Genomic DNA, 7,801 nt, shown 5'->3' on the forward strand with positions numbered 1-7,801 from the left:
GGCTCAAGTGGCAAAACAGCTTGACTAGCAAGCAACCTGGGCCTGCTGCACAGCTTTTTCTTGCCCTTTTTCTCTGTTCAAAACTGGCAGTTTTATCAGATTATTCAGTAAATGGATCAAATCAGTGTTCTTAAATGAAGTATGAGTGAGTGAGTGTTAGTCGCTCAATCGTGGCTGACTCTTTGCAATCCTGTGGACTGTAGCCCACCAGGCTCCTATGTCCATGGGATTCTCCAAGCAAGAATACTGGAGTGGGTTGCCATTCCCTTCTCCAAAATGAAGTATAGATTATTTCATAATCCAAAGAGGCAACTAGGTCTACACCTTTTTCTTACTTGTTGGAGTCACTTGTCCTTCACTTTGTAGAAATCATCTCAATGTATCCCAGAAATTCCTTGAGTTCCTAGAAATTTCACTGAGTTTGTGAACCCTGAAATTTGTGGCCATACCCCCTGGTATGCTTGGGTTTGTTAAGGTATACAAGGATATTAGCAGCTTCCTGTTCACTAGTTTCAATCAGCCTGATGGCATCAATGCAAAAATATTTTCCCATAGAATCACTAGATAAACAAGGTCCTTGAGCACAGAAGTATTAGAGAGGTTTGAGGTAAGGCAACCTAGTGAAGGTGCATTGTTACTCCCTCTATATGAAAGAACACTTGTTCTGGTTGTGTTTACTAACAAGGGAAGGGAAAAAAAAAAAAAAAAAGCACTCGTTAGATCAATAGCTACATATCAGATATCAGGAGCTGTGTTGATTTGCTACAGTAAAAATTTACTTCTGGTCAACAGTTTCAATTGAAGTCACCATCTGACTAGGTTTATGATAATTCACTGTCATTTCCAGGATTTATATTTTCTCTGTCCTGGCCTAGTAGATAGATTGAATGGGTAAAGTTGTAGAGACCAGTATCTCCCCATGTTTCAAGACTTTGATGCAGTATTACTTTTGGTTTACTGTTTCAGCAGGAAGAGGCCTTTCCCACCATAATACTTGCCATTCCACAGATCAAGGTGCTAATATGAGAAGGCTGCATATGCCTGTTCTAACTATGCATTCAGAACCAGGAAAATAGCCAGAACTTGGGCTTACAGACAGGCATGGGTCAAAACTCCATCAACCACCTGTTCTCCATAAGTCTCTCATTTTGACTAGTGGACCCCGGTAGCATTTGTTTTTAGGAATGAGCAGCCATTCAGAGTCAGTTTCTATTAATCCCTGGAAGATGTGTCTAGTTTCCTTTCCTCAGTGTGCAGTCACCCCAGTGAATGTGTTAGGGGAAGCACACTGACTGAAACCACCCACCCTGGCCAGGCACCATAGTAACCATTTGCATGAGTTGTTTTATGACAGGAGATCCTGATAAGGAATACAGAACTAATAAGTCACCACCAAAGGGAAGAGTTCGGGAAAGGTCGAAAGGAGACACTGCGTGTCCGTCCACTTCCCAGAATCCCTCTCTCTAGCATCCATCTTGGCTGAGCGATGCATGCGCCACCAGGAAACTCTGAATTAGAATGATTGGCCAAAGACCACCGGGAAACTAATCCCATCACTATAAAACCCAAGACTGCCTTCTCCTGGGTTCCCTTACCCTACTGCTCTCCACCTCGGTGCCCTTTCCCAATAAAATCTCCTGCTTTGTCAGCACACGTGTCTCCTTGGACAATTCATTTCTGAGTGTTAGACAAGAGCCCGGTTTCAGGCCCTGGAAGGGGTCCCCCTTCCTGCAACAAATGGTGACTCTAGCGGGACTCTTCTTCGCTGAGACTGACATCCTGACTATTTGGGGTACTCACGGGCCAGCTTGCCTGCCAATGGACCAGACCCAGTGGCCGCAACTGGGACCCTTTTGTCCCTGGTCTCCTCCTGACATGGACAACTGGCCAGAGTGCCCCGACCAGGTAAGGAACAAGAGACTTTATTGACCTCTTTCCCCTTCCCTCTCTCTTTCCTCTCCTCAACCCTTCCTATCCTTCCCCGTTTTTCTAGATCCCCAGTCCTGGATGCAGGAATCTGGTTGAAGGGCCTCAGCCTGAGCTGAGGATTGGAGACTGATCACCTCCTCTTGGCAGAGAACTCGAATTCTGGTTCTGCTCTGGTCTGGTCTGATTTCTGGTAGGGCCAAGTTCCATTCCTCCCTTCTCTGGAGGCCCAGGGTAAAGTCCCATAACGCCTGGGTATCTGTAGGTGGCAGACATCTGTAAAGCCACCCCTTTCACCCCCCCTCCCGCCTCCTCCCCCTTCTTCTTTCAACCTGGCTTCCTTTCCTCCCTTTGAAATCTTTGAAGATGTTAGTACTTGGATCTGAAGTTCTGTGTCTCTATAGGAGATTTTCTGAGGGACTTTATTCTTGTATTTAAGGGAATGTCTGATGAGGACTTGCAGGTTTATATGTGTGTGTTTTAACTCTGTGTTCTATGTTGTGATTTTTGATGGCCATTTTGCTTTGTCTGGCCACCATTTGGTTTAGACCTGCTGCCATTTTGTTAGAACTTGATTTTCTTTCCCTGTGCCTTGAGACCAGGGCTCTCAGGAACACTTATCTAGACCATCTCTAACTCCTGAGACTGAGGGAAAAGGGGAAAAAGACTTTAAAAATTTTATTTCAACTGTTTTTTAATAAACTAGTAAATTTTATATTGTAATATCTAATTCATGACTAAACTTAGAAAATGAAGCTAGATCTTGCACTGTGTCTGTCTAAATGTGTCTTGGTATGTCTTTGTCTCTGGGTAATATTTTTGAGGTTAATTTGTAAATGAGCTCTATTTAATCAGCTTAAAGAAAAGTAAGCGCTTACAAATCAAATAATTCTAAATTAAATAGTAAATTCCAGGTTCATGTGAACTGGTAAATATTCAGTATTAAATACCTGATATTAATGTTTGTTTGTTGACCTATCTAATATAGACATGTCTTAGGGTAATTAACATTAAATAGAATATTTTCATTATACCTAGGTTTAATATAAGTTAAATATTATATCTGTTACAAGTTTGTTGACAAGGAAATTACCTCAAGTGAAGAAACTTCTAAAAAAATGTAAATGAGATATGAGCTTTTATATAAACTCTATTAAAAATAATTATTCTTTAGAAATATCTGTCTAGGGATTTCCCTGGTGGTCCAGTGGTTAAGACTCTGCACTCCCAATGCAGAGGGCCAGAGTTCAATCCCTGGTCAGAGAATTAGATCCCACATGCTGCAACGTAGAGTTCCCATAAGGCAGCTCAGAGTTCCCTACATTCCACATGCCACCACCAAGACCCCACACAGCCAAATAAATAAAAATAAATAAAATAAATATTTAAAAAAAAAGAAATATCTGTCTAAAATAGTCTCTCCAGATTGGCATAACTTAAATTTCTAAGGGTTGTGCCAAGCGTGCAAAGTGTTGGAAATCTATTGAATAGTTAGGTCATTTCCAAATAAAATAAGATTTTGAAACATTTACTACTAAACACTAATTTCCTTTTACAGAGAAACTAAAGAGATTTGGGACTATAAATGAATAATATTTGGTGCCTTCCTAAAATGTTCTAAGAAAGCAAGGGTTTTAGAAACTATCGCTGGTATTTATGCTCACCAATCTATAAAATGCTAGTATAAAAGTTAGTTCTTGGTTGCTAAAGGAAAGTAAGAAGTGTGTTTTCAGTAAAAAAAAGAAAAAAAAAGAAAGAAAGAAAAGAAAAAGAAAAAGGTATGAAAAAATACTAAAAAGAGTTATGCATGATCAGGATTTTCTAAAATTGAATTACAATTAGTTAGATAAATGGATTTTATTAGAAATGACAGAGCCATAAGAAAACTGGTTAGAGTCAACCAGGTCCAAGGTGGCGGAGTTGACTTTCACTAGACCTTGAGCCTTGGTATTTAGGCCTACTGTGACATATCAACAAGCTAAATGATACGCCCATCAACATTGACTAAATCTGACCAAATGTTCTAAACCCTTTTAATTGATCTTTTCGATAAATCTTCCTAAATAGAATTCTTTTGAAGTTCTTTTAACCTCTGGCTAACTTTGGTGTGCTTCAGAGGGCCCCTGAAACATCCCAAAGAGAGATATTAAACTGTGTTTATTTGGTTGGTTAAATTACAGGAAAAAGGTTATCAGATAAGTAATAAATCTGCTCATGTTATAATGTATGGTAAAATTACTAACACAGATGTCCTAGAAATTATATGGAGTTCTTAACATTTTGATATGTCCTGGTATTCTAGTGGAAAACCTGATGACTTCACAAAAGTTAACAAAAGGACTGAATGAACCAGTGAATATGCTTATAACTTTAATGGTTTCTATCTGAAAAATTATGGGTTTGAATCTTAGGTTTTCAGGGAGTAGGGAAAACCTTCCTCTCAAACTAATTATGAGACTACTTTGGTAAAATTAAATGTTATAAACAAAACAATTATATTTTCTCTCTATCTGACTCCTCCAGAAATTCGAAAATCTTAGGTTTCCAGTGAAGTGAAGTGAAGTCGCTCAGTCATGTCCGACTCTTTGTGACCCCATGGACTGTAGCCTACAAGGCTCCTCTGTCCATGGAATTTTCCAGGCAAGAGTACAGGAGTGGGTTGCCATTTCCTTCTCCAGTAAGTTTATCAAATGAGTTAGGAAGGTTATCTCACGGGTACAAAAATCTCAAGAAATTTTTGAGACCTTAAAAAGGGAAGAATTCACCTAGATTTGTTAGGCAAAATCTGTGATAAGCCTTTGATGTGAGTTTCCCAGCCCTGTTTTATTTTAAAAGTTCAGTCTGAGATTCTATCAATGTTTCAACAAAATAAAAAGTCTATGATCAATTATGGTTCTATAAATCACCATACCAATATTAGTGAGACCAGACCTATTTTGCAAACAAGCTAGCCTTAATTTGGTTATATTTGATAAAAATGAGGGTAACTTTAGGGAGAAAAAGATATTTCAAAAAATGTTAAATCCCAGTTTGTTAATGGAGGTCTACATCTAGTAAGACTCATCTCTTAGATAGTTCTTTGCTGTTATGTGATATTAATGTAAAATTTAATTGAATTCTTAAAGAACACCCTAAATTTGTTTCTGAAGCTTATCTCAGTAATCTATCTTTGGATGAAGATCAGATACCGCCTCATGACCTGCAACCAGGACTGGAAAAAGACATAATTTAAGGGACTGTCTCCAACCTGGATGGAAGGACTTTTTTATCAGGTACTCTTAACTAGCTCATGCACAATGAAACTGAAGGGAAATTAACTCTTAGATTAATTCCCACTTCCAAAGGCCCCTACACTGGGTTGGTCTATAGAGAAGACAGCTGACTTGATCTCACCTTAAAATGATGCTCAAGCAGGAGAAACTACACTACACCAGGATGAGAAGACGACAACATCAGAGGTAGACAGCTTGCCCAAGATGCTGGAGCTGATTCATATGATCATTTATGTTTTCTTGACTTCTTAGACCTGTGCATATAAATCAAATGCTTTTCTATCATAGGTATGATTCTATGCTAGTTTTAGAAATCAATTCAATTGTTGGGTTTGTGGCTGATTACCTGAGTCTAGTTCTGGATTACCTTGGTAAATTTCTCTACTACAAGGCTCTAACTGGTTGGCCCTGAGAAAATATACTTAAAATTATAGTCATATTCAGGTCACTGTGGTATTACTAGATGGGATCCCCTCACCGGGCCAATTAGTAATGCCTGCTCTGACTCTGGCCATAAATTTGAGCTTTTTTCTATTACTCAAGCTCAATCAGAGCAACAAGAAAAGTTTCAGCAAAGGAGGAAAAAAATCTCCCACAATTATGGTATGGATATATAGATAACACCAGGCTATGGTAATTTTGGAGAAGGCAATGGCACCCAACTCCAGTACTCTTGCCTGGAAAATCCCATGGATGGAGGAGCCTGGTAGGCTACAATCCATGGGGTCGCTAAGAGTCGGACACAACTGAGTGACTTCACTTTCACTTTTCACTTTCATGCATTGGGGAAGGAAATGGCAACCCACTCCACTGTTCTTGCCTGGAGAATCCCAGGGACGGGGAAGCCTGGTTGGACACGACTGAAGTGACTTAGCAGTAGCAGCAGTAGCATGGTAATTTAGGTTTAAAGTCTCCTCTGTGTTGGAAACAATTAAATCACACTAAGGACAGTCTAGTAACACTAGAAAACTGGGCTATGTGCCTTATAGACGGTGCCAATATATAATTTCCCTGGAAGATAAAGATTCTATAGAGCAGACTAAGTCAATGACCTGAGATATACTGGGCTACATCTAATGGAAGCTCTTAACTTAAGTCTTACTTGTGACTTTACTAATACTGCTGGCTATGTTATTTGTATTTCACCTGTTTTACAAAATTGCTGTTTCTTACACTGTCAAATCGGAGAAGGTAATGGCACCCCACTCCAGTACTCTTGCCTGGAGAGTCCCATGGATGGAGGAGCCTGGTAGGCTGCAGTCCATGGGGTCGTTGAGGGTCGGACACGACTGAGAGAGTTCTCTTTCACTTTTCACTTTCATGCATTGGAGAAGGAGGTGGCAAACCACTCCGGTGCTCTTGCCTGGAGAATCCCAGGGACGGGGGAGCCTGGTGGGCTGCTGTCTATGGGGTCGCACAGAGTTGGACATGACTGAAGCGACTTAGCAGCAGCAGCACACTGTCAAATGTGTGTTTGAGGCCTCTAGTAGAATAATATATAGCTCCATATGAGATCGATGATGGTAACAGTGTAACTCTAGATATGGGAAGAAGCAACAAGAGGGAATATTTTCCTGGACCAAGAGGCTAGCAAGACAGGTAGTCCAGAGAATTTTGGATACTGTTTTATGGCCTAGTCCAGTAGCAGCACATTGAGTAGCCTGTAAACAAAATCTTTGCCAGACCTGAGAATGGACATTCTCAGCACCATGGGATAAAATGGTCAAAATCATGGTCAAGTTTATGAGCAAAAAGGGGCTCTGCCAACTGAAGACTGACACATGCCATCTACATCTACAAAGATCCAACGCCCCTGAAAGGAGTTCAGGGTGAAAATCAGGAATGAGGCACTCTGTGCTTTGGGAAAAACTGGCAGAACAGGCCTTCAGATAGTTAGATCTTTTCAGGAGAAGATTTTACGAGTTCCAATTCTTGCATCTTCTCATACCTAGAAAAACACTGACGTCATTAATGGTGACATCTGCTTTGGCTATTAAGGAAAGTTTTACAATTGAAAGTCAAAATAGAGTAGCTGATTCAGACATCCTGGGAAATCACTAGGTGATGCTATGGGAGTACTTTCAGACTAGACCTTGTATTGCTAAACACTTGAGTTTTCTGAGTTGTGTCAGGCTTAGATGCCACCATTCTCAAACAATGTCTGCTGGAAGCTAGTAACTGCAAGCTTATTTTTTATAAAACTAGGTAACTGGCTACCTGGCTACAAGTCTCCCCAAAGTGCCAGGTCCAGACTGGGTTTCAGGCCTATTCTTCTAAAAAGAAATGAGATTTATTTTGTCTACTAAATTCCAGTTATCACTCCTCCAACTACTTCTAACTGGGTCTGTTACACCAAAATGGCAGACCAAGGGATTGAGATTTTAATCATACAAGACTCAGATCTAGAACTTGGAGCTCAGGAATATTTCCCATTCAGTGTCAATTCTCCAAGCTGAGGCAGTCCTATGCTGCATTTTGACAGGAAGTTATCACAGTCATAGTTGCCTAGTTCCCTAAATTAAAACTGAGCAGGACTCTGTAGGGCTCTGGAGTACAGATCTGTTCTGTGTTCTCCATTGCTTGTCTGTAGGTTATAGGCTTCA

General features: G+C 40.2%; 1 non-coding gene across 1 annotated transcript; it reads left to right on the forward strand.

Annotated features, from left to right (window-relative positions):
• The first annotated feature begins 3,119 nt into the window (after positions 1-3,119).
• On the forward strand, positions 3,120-3,192 carry TRNAG-CCC (transfer RNA glycine (anticodon CCC)). The gene has a single exon. It is a non-coding gene; the product is annotated as a tRNA-Gly (tRNA).
• Positions 3,193-7,801: the final 4,609 nt, after the last annotated feature.

Source organism: Bos taurus, chromosome 3 (assembly GCF_002263795.3).
Source record: "Bos taurus isolate L1 Dominette 01449 registration number 42190680 breed Hereford chromosome 3, ARS-UCD2.0, whole genome shotgun sequence".
Classification (NCBI taxonomy): Eukaryota; Metazoa; Chordata; class Mammalia; order Artiodactyla; family Bovidae; genus Bos; species Bos taurus.